The following is a 15,777-nucleotide window of genomic DNA, read 5'->3' as shown; positions in this document are numbered from 1 at the left end:
AACTCCTTACATAATCCAGTACAACCTCAGTCAGTAGCGTCTACATGGGAGATAAGCATCTAGAGCAGTAGGGCTTCATCTGATTGGCAAAATATTTTTTACATGCAGTGTGAATGCATGACACATGTAATAGGCTATAATTTATTGCAATTCAAGCTGTCTTTGCGATACGCGTACCTCAATATCAACATTTGCGATAACGATAAATTTGCGATGTATTGTGCTGCCTTGGTTCCCTCAAAGGGACGAAAAGTCCAACAGAGACATTTGTCTTCCTGTAGGACGGCCTCAATTAGGCCATGTCTTAGGTTAAGAAGTGCACAGAGCACAGAACAACACCTGGTCTTACAAAGTTGGCTCTGAAAAGTTAAGGAACATCTGAAGGAATCATTAACTGTCAGCCAAACCATGAATAACAGAGACAGAAGAATTTGGGATTCACCTTGTATGAATCAATAATAACCCGGAAAATATACTGTGGGAGAATACTTTGCCAATAAAGTGCACTTTTAGTTATCTCAAAGGTCCAATTACTGTTATTCTTCTTCAAGCTTTTTTCCACAAAATGCTACAGGCATGAATCACCACTGCAAACCTGTCACATTCCACTTTTATATTGGACATTGAAGTCAAGGCTCTTATACAGAGCTACAGTGCTTAAAAAGTTAAATATAAATGTATCTATATCACGATAAAATAGTACTTCATTTATAGGGTTGCTTTACCTAAATCCCACATAGTTTCAGCTTTATTTGCAGTTTTAACTATCCTATCTATCTACTTCTCCTCTGCCTGCCAGCACAGTGCAATGAAAGTTAAAGGAATTTTGATTGTCAATAGATGACTATCTCAAACACCTGGACAAATAAAACTGAAACTATTTGCATGGCTAAATACCACTAGAAATAAGTGAAGAAAATGTAAGTAATTTAGGTGAACCCTCCATTGTATGTATCAGGCCTGTATTGAATGTAGAGGTGTAACATTAGCAGTTGCAGCGAAATGTCCTCAAAGAGGAACTCCAACGATTTTACACATCAAAGTGTGTTTACAGGTCTTGGGGAGTTCTACTGCCTATGAGAAAAAAAAGTTGTACAAATCCCTTTTTATGAGTTAATCAAATATTTTTGCATGATGCTAAACTTGATTTTATGAAGTAGCCACAGCTGTGAAAAGCTGTGTTTGTGGTCTAAGAGATTGCATGAGCTACAAGCTACAAGTGCTCTGTAAACAACAATCCTGCTGTTGGAAAGTGCAGAAATTATTAATTAACGTGTTTTGTTTACTTTATGTTCATTTCAAAAGACAGATTGTCCATGACATAATCTGTTCATGAAATTTCAAAGCCTTAAGCGTAGCGAGGTGAATTAATTCATCATATATATCATAGCAAGCTCTGCATATGGTCACAGTATTATAGCAATATAGCTAACCACTTTTCATAAAGGAATACAGCTATTATCTCTGTGTGATTTGTCATTCTAATAGCTGTAGAAGACATAGACGAATAAGCAGAATGGCAGACTTGTGACTCTCACTGCCAAGCTGGATGTTAATGGAAGCTTGTGAAGACAGATCTGATCCACTGGCCCTCGTTGGTACAGATGGATCATGCATGGATGTTGAATTGATACAAGAAAATAAATTACGAACATGATCCAAATATTTGGTAAACTACAGTAGTACAGTATTCTAATGAATAATAGAACAAATTAAATATTAAATATGTTGCACCAAAATCAGTAGCCACTGGGATTTAGGAAAAAACATGGATCGAGATGTTTCAAATTTCAAAGCATACATGCAGTATCAATATTTAAGGTATGCGTACCAAACAGGGGTCCTAAGAACTGACCTCTCCTGCAGAAGGGTCTGAGATACATATGTATTTTCTTCAGGGTTGTTGTAACAGTCAAGAATTTAAACCTGTTTCTTTCTCTCATCTTTATCATCTGTTTCTTCTCCTCTTTGTTTGCACTTGGTTTATATGGTCTGTTTTTTCAGAATGATGGATTTTCTGTATGCTCAACACACATACAAAAGGATCAGATAAGGACAGGATAAACAACAAAGCAAATCAGAAATTGAAAATCAGCAAAAACAATCAAGGGGAACAATGTTTTAATGGTTTTAACACAGCATGAGGATGCTTTTGAAATGTTTTGTTTTGACCCACTAATAAGAGTTGTGTTTAAGGATGTGCCATTTGAACCGTCAATCAGGGGAGGCTGCAACAGAAACAAACTTTGAAAGCTTTCAGCCCCGGGAGTATTTTCCTCCCTGCACACATTATCTGTCCATCCATCCTCCTCTTTCCTGCATCTCCTCTGTGGCGTCAAAGTGGTTGGGAACAGGAAAAACAGGATAGTCTCTAATTCAAGCGTAAAAGATGGATAGAAGGCAATGGAATGGTAAATATCTCCATCCTGGAAAAAAGAAAAACAGACACCATGAGGAGAAGCAATTTGAGGGATTAAGTGGAAAGGAAGAGATCATGGTAAATTAGAGAAGAAGGAGTGGGACTAGTATCTAGTGAAGAAAAAGTAAGAAATGGGAACACCAGTGACGTCACAGTGGAATAAAGTGCACGGTTCAGTAGCATTGTGCCCACTGCCTTGAAAGTGATCGTCCAGAGAAAACAGACTGTAAGAACAATTTGATAGTTGTGGGAGGCAGTGTGGTGGTGTGTACACGGAGCGTGTACATGAGTGAGCAGTGCAGTGTGGAGCATGTTTCCATACAGATGGAAGTTTGTTTAGAGTAGCGTGAGTGTGAGAAGCGAGTATGCAGATGGAGATGCAGATGTGGTGAATAGCACTCTGTGCGCTTTGGGGGTCTCTTGGATAAGCTGGCTGTGTCAAGACGGTTTTGCCCTCTGAATTTCCTCTACTTTTTCCAATGTCAGCTACCACCCCCACTGGATCTGGATTCACAACCTGCAGTGAGTGTGAGTGTGTGAGTGTGTGTGTGTGTGTGTGTGTGTGTGTGTGTGTGTGTGTGTGTGTGTGTGTGTGTGTGCGTACGTACGTGCGTGCGTGCATGCGTGCGTACACAGCAGAGGATGCATCTCGTACATTATCTATGCATGGGGGGGGATAGGGATTTTCAGGGCCCAGACCCCCAGGGGCCCCCAAAACCCTTGTTTTGGTCCTGTGTTGTTGTTATTATTGTGGCCACAATGGACATAAGTTATGTTTTTATTGTCATACTGCAATTTTATGCATATAATCTTGTTTGTTTTTCATTGTATTAATAGTTTACTGTTTCACTGTATTAATAGTTCACTGTTTCATTGTATTAATAGTTTACTGTTTCATTGTATTAATAGTTTACTGTTTAAGGAAGATTTTGTCTGTTTAAAGGAAGAGTTTTGTGAAGACGGTTATTTACTTTCTGAGTTAGATAAGAAGATTTATAACTCATTGATACCACTCTCATATTAGAGTGGTGTCAATCTTCTCTTCCAACTCTCCACCAGAGAGCGAATACAGGTATTTCCCAAAATTTCTAAATTGTGCTCTAAATATAATTGAATTGAATTTTTCCTTAAATAAAAATGTCCCATGTATTTTGCTTTGTATATATTTTGCACATACTGTATATGTATACACGTCTATATTGTTTTACCCAATATTGAAGCTCTGTCTTACAGCATATTTTTAAAGACCTTTTAGTTGATATTGTGCTTAAATAGAGCATATTTCTATTTAAGTTTGTCTTTGATCACATTACCACAAACACAAAGCAAACTTGGGTTCAGGTGGTATTCCAGCAAAAGAGTAATAGTTGGTTTCTGGTGCTCCAGGCAAAATATAATCAAGCTGCCATGTGTAGTCAGCAGTGTGCACTGCACTTGATTGATGCAGGCGAAACAGAGGGTATATTCACAATGCACATACAGAGTAGAGGAGTTGGAGGTCAAAAGGAGCCCATTAGCTCAATTTTGCTGTGAGGCCACCTATAGCAGGTTACTCTGGCCATGTGTACCTGTACATCTTAATGCCGTACAGATTTTGTGTGTGTGAGGAGAAGAATGGCAGTGGATTGCAGATAACCCCCAGATGAGCTGCAGCTATTTGTTTAGACAAATCTCCTTGAAGGAACATCCTGGAACATCCCTCTGTAAAACCCAAAAGATGGACTGAGTAAGACAGTGTTACATAAACATGAAGACATTGCAGACGATTTGCGGCTGGAAAAAAAAAAACACATTGACAATATAGGTGTATCTATTTCACTTTGTAAATACAAAGTCAGACAAAGAGGAAACTGGAGGAGAAAAGCAAGCCTTCCACTCAAGTGTTTTAAGCGAATGAAAGCAACGTAAACAGTATCAAGTCAATGTAAATCCAGGTTAAAAATCATCTCTAGATGTTTCACCTAACTAGGACTAAAGGTGAAAGCTGGATTGTAGCCCAAATGTGGACACACACATATAAACACACACTCATGCCACCTAAAAGGTGCAATGCTTTCTGTCAAAATGAGCATTTGTTTACTTCATATCAAGAAACCAGTGTTCCCCTGTGGAAAAGGAACTGTTGCGCGTGTTTGTGTGTATGTATGCACTCGGAAAAGCATGCATGTTTCCACATACCTACTTATCATACGTACTCGTGCGTGCATTGAGAGTGCTGACGTCATAGTGCTAATGATGATTATGATGATGGCGTTTATTTATCTGCCTAGGTGGAAAAAGGTAGATCGGGGTTGAATGAGTGCAGTGTCAGGGGCTGCAGAGAGCGGAGCGCGAGCCAGGAAGAGAGAGGGAGCGAGGAAGAGGGAAAGTAGGGAAGAGGGGTGAATAGTTCTCTGTGTGGGGACCAAGAGAAAAGAGGGAGCCTCTTGTGGTATGTTTACATGTCAATGTAGTTCCTCGTCGGATTGATCGTATCTGTGTGTGTGTGTGTGTGTGTGTGTGTGTGTGTGTGTGTGTGTGTGTGTGTGTGTGTCACTGAGTGGGTTTTCACATTACAAATACTGGGCTTCCCCATGCTATAATTTATTTATTATATTATTATCTGGCCTATGCTAAGAGGGGGAATGTATTAAAAGGCCTGCTCCTGGTTATTCCACCATTGTGATTTATCATAGCGTAAACCTACAAACCTCCTCCATTTGGCAGGCAGTGTAAATCCGAGCTTGGCTAGATGCTGCTTTGGACTGAAAGATACCAATGGAGGTATATTTCATAGGAGAATTAACCAAATCTGATGTGCTTAATGGAAATTAAAGGTAACTGCAAACAATAATGCCACAATTAGGCTACTCAGCTGTATTTATAAAATATTCCCAATATTCCAAATTATTGGAAAATATTACCAAAATAAAAAAGTTAGTTTGCTTAATCCATGTTTTTCTGAACTGCACTGACCATTTCAATGCAATTTTTTACTAAAATCAATCTATTTAATTAGACATATGTGTTTATACAAGGGTGTTATCAGGAAACGACCCCTCACCGGCAGACACGCTCTGCTCTGCTTTGAAGCACGGTTTAAATAATGTGGGAACAATTGCTTTGAGTTGTGAGTGCAGATATAATGTGTTTCCTGAGTTTTAAAGCCGCTAAGGGGCTGATTAAATCAGGCTGGTTGTCATTATTCAACTAGCAAAGAGGGTGAGGAATGGGGGAGAAGATTGCCTTGGGATGGAAGGATGAAAAAGAGGATGGAAAGAGCCAAACAGAATACGGAGATCATAGGAGAAAAGGGCTCTATGTTTTGTTTTCGCCATAAGGAGGAATCTGTTTAGTTATGTGGTGGAAAATCTGTGATATGATAGCAAGCAGGAAATGTCAAAGTGATGAGGGTGATTAAAAAGGAGGGCAGACACACACACACACACACACACACACACTGACATGCACAAACAAACATGCATACATAAAAGAGGGTGTTCAGGAAGATGTTCATCTCCTGTTACAATGAAACATTAATGTGTGTCAGTCCCCATAGTGTATTTGTAAGGTGTCAGGTTAATGGCCTTCGCAGAGGACCCTACTCACTCGTGGGGGTGTTTCTGCGTTTATGTGTACAGTACATGAAGTCTTGTGCATTCACACCTACCAGTTTCTGTTTGTTTAATGAAGCCGTCTCATGTGTAAAATGAGTCTTAACATCTGATTGGGTGTCAGTCTGACCAAGGGTGCTAATCTGATACAGTAACATTGTTAGACCATGTCTAGACACACATGTATGGTAATTGTGTTTGTGATAAGCATAGCGAAATGCTGCCAGCAGATAATAAAACAACATAAAACAAAACAAACATAGTCTGATAGCGCCAATGTGAAGTATATGCCGTAGTGTGACCGTGTTTATGGCAGTGTTTCTCAAGTTGCGTGCCCCTACAGTTCCCATGGATATGGAGACTGAGCCAGCTGTGGAAACCTGGCAACAGTTTGTCCATTCAGGCCATAAAAAGGTCTTGATATGCCAGTTTTTTACTCCTCTCCTTGGACAGAGGTGTCACTTCAACTTAGAAGTTTGGGATGTTGAATCAAACTGTTTTGTGTCCTGCTGAGCAACATGGCAGCACAGGCTCTGTCTCTTTCTCCATATGTTACTTCTTAGTCTGGGCTCCTGTCTTTATGTTGACAAGGATGTGACATTGCAGTAATGGTGCTGCATCAACCGGCCAAATGGGATGGATGACACCTTTCGGTGACTGACTGGACTAGTTGTTCTCTCTCCCACTTCCTTCCTGCTGTGATGGACACAGAGTCCTGTGATGCAGCGAATGCCACCTCTTTGAAGAATGCCACATTACGCCTTTCACAAGTAACTGAAGAATATTAAGGGAGAACATATACATTGCTGTATTAGGCACTGAGGTGAGGCTCTCGCTACAAAGTAAATAGGAGGACCCTGTTCTTGGATTTTCAGCGGATGTCCTAAGTACAATAGGTCATATAGAGAGCTACATAAACAACCCAGCCAGACTCATAGGATCACTTAGCCATCATGCAGGCAATTAGCCTGAATGATTCCATAGTTATGAATACAAACCATGTCATTTGTCGTTGGTGTATAAACATTTTCTCAAGATTGAAGACATCCTAAGGAAGAGCACGAAGTTAAAGTAAAAGCAAAAGGTCTTGATAAACTTTTTATGGTAGTGTATAGTGTAAGAGTGAATGGGTGTGAACAAGGGTATAAAGAAAGACAGAAAGAGTCATATTTAGATTGAAGTCTTTGTGTGTCTTCTGTGAGTTGTCCAGTGGAAGAGAGCAGAGATTAGGACTAATTTCTGTATCGCATTTCCATGAAAAATGAGCTGGTGATGTACGTAGTTGACAGGGAATGAAAGGCATCAGAGCTTTGGCTTTTTGATTGTCCTAACTCCCTCTCCCTTTCTGACTCACCCCACACTCCCCAGTGCCTCTTCTTAACCAAAATCTTAAAAACACCTTTAGGGGATTCTTTCCACGATTTTGTGTAATCATTTAATGACTGATATTTTAGTGTTGACACACAATGAGAGTGTAGAAGAAATGTTGGTTGGCCTGCAATTAGCTGACATGAGCCAGAACACTACACAGTAATTACCATGTAGACAAAGTGTGCACGGCTAAAGTTAGTGCAGGAGCGGAGATATAGCTAAATAGATTAGTTCTTATCCTGTGTAAAGACTAAACAGTTAACACTAGCGCTTTTTAAGTGCAACATACAATAATTGCTTGAAAATAACATCATGAGGTCATAGCAAAATCTGAAAAATGAAGCCATACGTTGAACACATAGACACACATATCTTCAGCTGGGCTCTGTGTGTTCTTTTTCTAAGATTAGGGAATTGGATGATAGGAAGCCATGGATAAGGATGGTGGAAGAGCTTTGAAGTGGGTAAACGGAAGGGGCCATGTAGGTATGTGCACTTGAGGGGCTGCTGAAAGACACTTTCGGTCAGCAGCAGTGAAAGAATGTGAGAAAACAAATAGTACAGGTGCAGAACTTTTCTCCTCAGAGCCAATAACAACTTGACGATACAAATGTTGAAAGTCAAATGTTTCAAAAGCCAGTCTGTTTATCAGTTTATAAGGCACATACAAACTACAAGGGCAACTTACTGCACGTCATAAAACTAGGCTGTGCCCGTTGTTCCATCTTCACTCCTGCATGATTCTCCCAGCTGTTCCTTCAAAGCATGAGAAAGGTTGGAAATACAAAAAAACAGTTGGGAATGGTTAAGTCAGAGACAGAAGAGGCTTATTTCTTCATTCCCTCTGGATTTACCTAAAGACATGGTTGACTATTCAAAGATGGCGAGAGATAAAAGAGGAGAATGAAGGTAAGTCATCGCTACACTGTGTTTTTATATCGGCCTCGTCTTGGGTGGCTTTGCACTGGGTCTCATCAGGTATGTCACTGATTAGCCTGCCCTGAGGCCAGGTATGTTCCTGCCGCTAGTTAAAATCACACTATGTTCTCAGTCTGCAGCCTCCCAGTAGGGTCACCAGGATTGAGCATGCTACAAATTCACCCCTCTGACAGTGGAAAGTCAGCATACTCACTTCTTTCATTAGCACATATTCAATACAATTACATGAGCACAGTCTGACTGCCACAGAACCACAGAAACCCATTTCAGGTTTTGTAAGAACAATGGTATTTCACCAACCCCCCTCCGGCCCAGACTTCAAATTTCATTCAGGAACCAGACAGCGTTTATGAAGAGCAGCGCAGACAAGAATCCTGCTGAGCTGTCACAGTGAATGGAGATATATAATCAAAGCTGAGTTTTCTGGTGGATTTGCAGAAATCAGTTTTCATCAAAACTCTTTAGAGATGCTTCACCCAAGGAGAGTGGGGAGAGAACTGCAGACATTCAAAACAAGGGAGGGGGTCGAAATAGATAGAAATCAGGAAATAGTGCCAGATTATATGAGACGGAAAGAAGGGGCACAAGAGAAACCACTCTGGATTGTATTTGACTAATATGTCAAGTTCAAGATGGTTGTACTTAACATAGACAGGGGTTCAGTAGGAAGGATTTGGAAGAAAACACAACATTTAAATGTCCCATTTCTCATTTTGAGAGTTTTAGAGGGATTGAACATGTATTTTAGTATGACATACAGTAAGTATACTCTCTAAATAGCATGTGTCTGGCAGCAGGAGGGAGAGGAGATGAATGTTCACAAAGCGCACTAAGAGCTGAATCAGTGGTCGTGGATAAAGATGTATTAAATTAAACTACATGAGTGTCGCTGTAAAATTTGCTTTGTTTTGGCAACCAAGACAACACACTGAACACAGAGCTGGAAAGTGGGGGGTTGCTGAGTTGTCAGAGTGCCAAGACGCTCAAATTTCAGGGGAGCAGAGTTGTGATGACATCAGGGCAGTGTAATGCCGGTTGTCATGAGCGCAGCATACTTGCCTTGATGTAATGTAACTCAGGGACACCTGAACTCACAGGAAAGGCACAGACGGTAAAACATTTAATAGCATTAGAGACAAAGATTGAAAGAGAGAAAGGGCAAGAGAGATTGGAAAAAAAGAGAGAAAGAACAAGGGAAATATTGACAGGCATGGAAGAATGCATCAATACCCAATAAATCACTGCTTTTACCTCTCCTCCCTTCCGTTCTTCCTCTCCAGTATACATCTGGCCAAAGTGCTGCAGGGACCCTTGCTTTTTCTCTCTGATGAGAGACAACATATCCCAGATCACCCAGCGAGCAACACAAACCGAATAATTTATAATAAACATAAAACCAAACAGAAATAGCTCACAGACTCCTGTCACTCTAACTTTTCCAAGAGGCTTTTCAGTGCCGGGTCCACACTGGACCTCTGACAGGGCAGAATACCAGGGCAGAGCCATGGAAAGGGCTTGCTCATGTAGCACAGGTGGAATCAGTTTCTCTCACTGGAGCTAAGAGCATGGCTCCAGTAAAAGCATATGCAGATGTGTTTGCAGGCATATAATCATATAGTCTCCACACCGGTATGCACATACACACGGCTATGCAGGGAGCCTCGGATTTCCTCCCCTGGTGAAAAAATAGAAAACACTACAGACTTACGAATTTCTTTTACAAGGTACAAAATTAGTGCTGGATTCACATAAAACAAGCAGGCGTGTTTCTTTTCAAATAAGGAACTATGTTTTAAGGTCAGAGTGGAGACCCCTTGTATGTATTTTGATCTTAGAGTGATATCACGGTGACCAAGTCAAGTCAAGTCAAGTAAGAAAGAAAGTCTAACTGCATGACCCCGGTTACAGCACCATGTTAGCCTGCACATGCTCCTTGGAGTGTCCTTATCCATGGTAGTGAAACCCCAGCAGTTGAATGGATACATGTTCTGCAGGTAAACTAGCAATCAACCCACAAATAGGAAAAGTTAAAGGAATACGCCACCGTTTGTTGAAATAGGGCTTATCACGATCTACCCCGGCTGTAGATAGGTGGGCCAACGCATTTTTTGTCTCAGTGCAATTAATTAGGTCGTTTTTTTTGTCTTTTGTTGGCTCACTTTTACTCACAACATGCTAACCGGCAATATAGGATTCCATTCACTACGCTAAGCTAACTAGCGGCGGCGCTGCCGGTGTTGCACCGGACTAAAACAATGCATGCACAAAAAATGCGTTGGCCCACCTATCTACAGCTAGGGGAGACCGTGATAAGCCCTATTTCAACAAACGGTGGTGTATCCCTTTAAGCAACCAAAACAGAAAATGGATTAAGTTAGATTTATTTTTAATTAAGTATCACTTCACTTATAGCAGAGCTGCGATGATATGCACCTTATGCTCTCACTAGGTGGTAGCCCTATGGTGTTAAGCTCCTGATAACGAGGCAGGAAGGAGTCAGATGCTTTATTTTATTTTGAAAGATAAGTGATAAAGGTGATGGTGATGAAGTGTTTCAACAACTAACTGCTCAGTGAACTCCCTGGTTATCAAACTTTATCTGCCATATATAGTATCACTCTTCTTCCTCCCACTCCCAACCAAAACCTCACCATCCTCCCCACCCTCAGTTCGGCTCTCCACCTTATTCTCCAGCCAAGTCTGCCCTCTCTCCCCCTTAGTCCTCTGCATGCCAACCCCCTGACCATCTTTATACATTAATTTCTGCCAAGCAAACACCACCACTAATTTCTCTCTACTATCCTTTCATAATTCTTTTGTAATCAAAGTTTTTATTGTTTTTCCATTCCATTCCACACTATACAGCAATCTGGGCAAGAAAGACAGAAAAACAACAACAATTCACAATTAAAACACATACACATAAATAATAAGTAAAATAGAAAAAAAAACAAAATAAGATGGGGAGGGGGGGGGTGTTGGCAGAGATTGAATTAGGCTTGATAATAATATTAATTATGGAGCACTAGTCAGTTCAAATTGAATAAAATGCAGGAAATGAGACCAGACCTGGTGGTATGTACCCCTACCATCATTCAGTCTTGCAATAACATCTTCAAATGAGGCTGTGTCTGTCATTAACTTCAGCCAGTCTGGAAAAATAGGCCTTAATTGGCTTTTCCAGTGTCTAAGAATGATTCGTACTGTAGTGATAAACCCAGCTAGTGTCAGAGCGGACTCCGCTTTAGAAATCTCAGGTGGCAAAATTGACCTATCTCCAAGTAGACACAGCTGGGGAGACTCTGGCCTGATTGGGGCTTTCACTGCTAAGGAAAAGAGAAAGCCAGGAGGACAGAGAGAGAGAGCCCAAAACACACACAGCCAGGTCCCAAATAATGAAGAATTGCTGGCCGCTGACATAGCTTAATGTAGCTAAGCCATAGCTGTGGGGGAAAAAAAGCTCCATTAACAGAGCAGAGCCGGCTGACTGGATGCAGCTGTGCTCCGCAGAGCCTGATCAGAGGCAAGTTGATTGATTATGATCACCTGCAATGCACTTCCTAGCATAGCAGAGCTGATCAACGTGAGAAGAGAGGGCATGTTCATATGAAGTTGAAATAACCCATTGGATCTTGAATTACGCTGGACTAGTGTTTGTGTGTGTGTGTGTGTGTGTGTGTGGGCGGGCGGGCAGGCGGGTGGGCGTGAAAGAGTGACAGAGAGAGAGAAAGAATAAGAAAAGGAGGACTGGAAATAATCAGGAGCAAGGATTGTGGCCATAAATAAAACCATGTTTTAATCTCAGTGTTATGTTATGTCTTGCGGTTTGACTCAACCTTTTAAATTAGCATTTATTTTAGAAAGGCAGATAAAAAAAATATTAAACATGGTGTTTCAAAGAGACACACAAGAAGGAAAGGAAGGAGGTGCAGGTGAAGGAGCAGAGAAAAAAAAGAGCCACAAGTTTAGTGAGTGCTGGAAAGATGAAACACACCTGTATGAGGGTACATGATATAAGAAATGTCTGGATTTTGTTTGGATGACAGTGGATAACTAGGGGAGATTACATAAAATAACGTCACAGAATTTACCAACCAAGTCAGTCAAGCATGTTCCTTCACTGTAGTCTAGAAACCAGCAGGGAGGGACATTGCGGAACATTTTACAAAACCATAAAAAAAACTATTTCTCACATAAATCTTTTGGTATTTCGACATGCAGATAGTTTTGGTTTAATTTGTGCTACAAAGTTTTCAGATATCTTTCTGTGTCAGCCTCCACCCCAATACAATGGAGGTGTGCACACAGTATTAAAACATTTAAATAATTTAATGGCAATGCCTTTTGCATCCCCATTCACCATAATCCCAACATGCTGTTAACAGTTTCTCTGTGGATTATCCAGAGTATCATGGACACTGCTTCTGGAAAGAAAAGCTGGCGTTGAATTTTCCAAATGTGATTTTTCAATGCTGTCAGCACCACAAATGAAATACCATAGAACTCAATATCAGAATGACATCACAAACCTATAAAACTGGGCATATACAACCAAAAATATCTGGATAGCTCAATAACACTGGGGGTAAGTAAGATTTTTTGTTTTTTAAAGTTGAGTGAACCAACCCAAGCTCTTGCAGCAAAAACTGCACAAAAGGTTGGACCCCTTCACAGGTTTATACCAGGACTAGGGTTGCAGAATTTCGGGAATATTCAAGGTGGAAATCTTCCATGGGAATTTATGTGAATTAACAGAAAATAATGGGAATAAAATAGAAATATAGTGGGTTATACAGCTCAAGCTGTATTTATCATGTCATATGTAGATAGAAACAAACATGTTACCATATCATAAGCAGACATAATTAATTTGTCAAATAAATACACCAATTTGTCAAATACAGACAATGTGAAATGTGCCATGTGGTGAGCTGGCACGCAAGTTGGGAAAAGGTACTTTAAAAATCTAAGCCGACAATGTGGGCTGTGTGCAAACTTTAATCTTTAAAGTGAACAACTAATTTATAAAAGAAATGTTTGGGGAATAGATTAAAACTTTAAAATACTTTAGCGTGCTCAATCAAGCCACATAGTCACAGCTAGCTAGCAAAAACTAACAGGTTTTAACAAGTTACAACTGTTGTTTGCTTTAGGCTATGGACCTGCTGGTTAACTGACATCACAAAAAATACAAAATGTATTCACTCCAGTAACATAATCAAAACTTACATTAAAGCATGTACTCCTTTGGCTCAGACAGTGCAGTAGTGTTGGCAGTAGTGTGTGGGCTGCACATGTGAGGGGTGCATGCAGAGTGTTGTAGTTTTACTGAAATCCTAGTTGATGGGATGCTGGCAAACTATCTGTACATGTGATGGAAGAGTGCACTGCTGAATTCAGTGCATTGTTAAATTCAATAAAATGGTAAATGGACTACACTTATATGGCGCTTCTCATCGACCACTCAAAGCGCTTTACAACGCAAGCCAGCATTCACGCACTCACACACACATTCATACACTTGTGGCAGAACCATGCAAGGTGCCACCTTCTCATCCCTAGTGTGATAAACATGCACACTCACACAAATTTCAGGTTCAGTATCTTGCCCAAGGACACTTGACATGTAGAATGCAAGGGTCAGAGATCAAACCGCTCAGCTTCTGATTTGTGACGACCGCTCTGCCTCCTGAGCCTGGGAATACTTTTCACTAAAACGTGCCATAATACCTAGTATTGCTTTTTATGTGTATTCCACCCCCCCCAAAATAAGTTCACTATTAAATGGTAGGCCAGGGATTTTTATATTGAAAGTTACCGATCTTTTGCAAAACTAACAAGGACTCAATGGTGGTCAGTAGAGGTTCAAGTGGCCGGTGATTGTGTTGAGACATCTCACTCTCTCCACAAACGTCTGACCATCAGCCTCATGGCCCGGCTCCAGTGGAGGGTCAGAGGGGACGCAGCAGCTCGGGAGGGAGGGGGAGACCGAGAAGTGTACAGTGATAAGAAGTGAGGTGAGTGAGGTACAGTGAGGTAAACAGTGAGTGGAAGAAGATGATGAGAAAAGCTTGCCCAGGGTGGGAAACAGAAAGTTAAACAAAAAATGATTGATTCTAAATCTCTGTAGAGTGAATAACTGACCTAAATGGAGAGGGAGTAAAACAGTTAAAAACAGCCAACTGGCAGAGGCCAAAGTACACACGTAGTAATTTCCTGCACATTTCACACACTACACACGGTAAGATTGTGATTGACTGTTGACAACTATATCTAAAGAAAAGGAGCCTCATCAAAAAGGATTTCTTCGCTCAACATGCAGATACTTTAACAGAAAAAAAACAGTTTGTAACTTTCCCACAGAATTAGACACACGATAAATTGGCCAGTGCCATTACAATGGGATGTGCCTCTGTGACCGCATCGGAGAAAGAGGCCAGCTAGGAATAATTGTACAATATATGTGAGCAGAAGGTCACTGTATACTCATAATATACCACAATAACATCTATCTACTCCTCCTCCTGCAGCTGCTGGCTCAGAGGCAGTTTTCCCTTATATGATTGTGTGGTCAGAGTTTCTTGAAAAAACAGATGAAAAAATAATGGATGGTTTGGTTTTACCAGGTGAAAGTATAATAAATGGTTTGGTTTAATGCTAAATGAGGATAATTTTAATAAAGAGCAAATCCAAAATCCTTCACGTTTGGCTTAAAAACATGTAGTCTAAAACCAACAGCCTGATGATTCCAAGAAATCAAATGAAAAGACCAAGAATTATTTTGATGTTCCCAATTATGTGGAACAATCTGCCTGCCAGAGATTCTTGCATCCCAAGTTTCCCTGCAGCTTTTACACACTACTGTCAGTGCAGTAATAACATGCACACATAAAGATTCATATATTCTGCATTTTGTCCTTGTATGTAACAGCACACACACATTTGCCAAGTTACAGTGTAGTGGCAACTCTAAAAAGTGCTCCTGCCACCTAGTGATGAAACGTAAAACAGCAACTTGTCATCCATTGTTGCAAGTAAGATGTTGATGGAGCGTGAAATTGTAAAACAAACGGAAGGATCAGTGAGCTTTATCTTATTTGGAGAAAAATGATCTTAATCCCCAGCAGGAGGCCAGAATAGAGCTTCTTTCTTTGAAGCAGAGGCAAAGAATCAAGATAAATCTTAACTAATCTTAGCATAAAAAGGTCCTGTTTTATGAAGGCTTTATACACTCAGTTGCCAGTTTATTATTAGGTACACCTGGCTAAAACTAGTGCAGCCTAATACAACAGTCCTGCAATAAATCTGATCTTTATGAAGCTTATAATGTTCAGTTTTTGTTGAAACGGTTTTAGAGAGGTGTTTATTCAACATTATGAAGGATGTACTGTAGTTTGTGGTGCTGTTGAACTGTATTGCATTATACAGAGGTGTTTCTGTTATATAGCCTTCCCT

This window comes from Perca flavescens, chromosome 7, assembly GCF_004354835.1.
Source record: "Perca flavescens isolate YP-PL-M2 chromosome 7, PFLA_1.0, whole genome shotgun sequence".
NCBI classification, from domain to species: domain Eukaryota; kingdom Metazoa; phylum Chordata; class Actinopteri; order Perciformes; family Percidae; genus Perca; species Perca flavescens.
The sequence above is the reverse complement of the archived record's forward strand: the minus strand, read 5'-3'. Positions refer to the sequence as shown.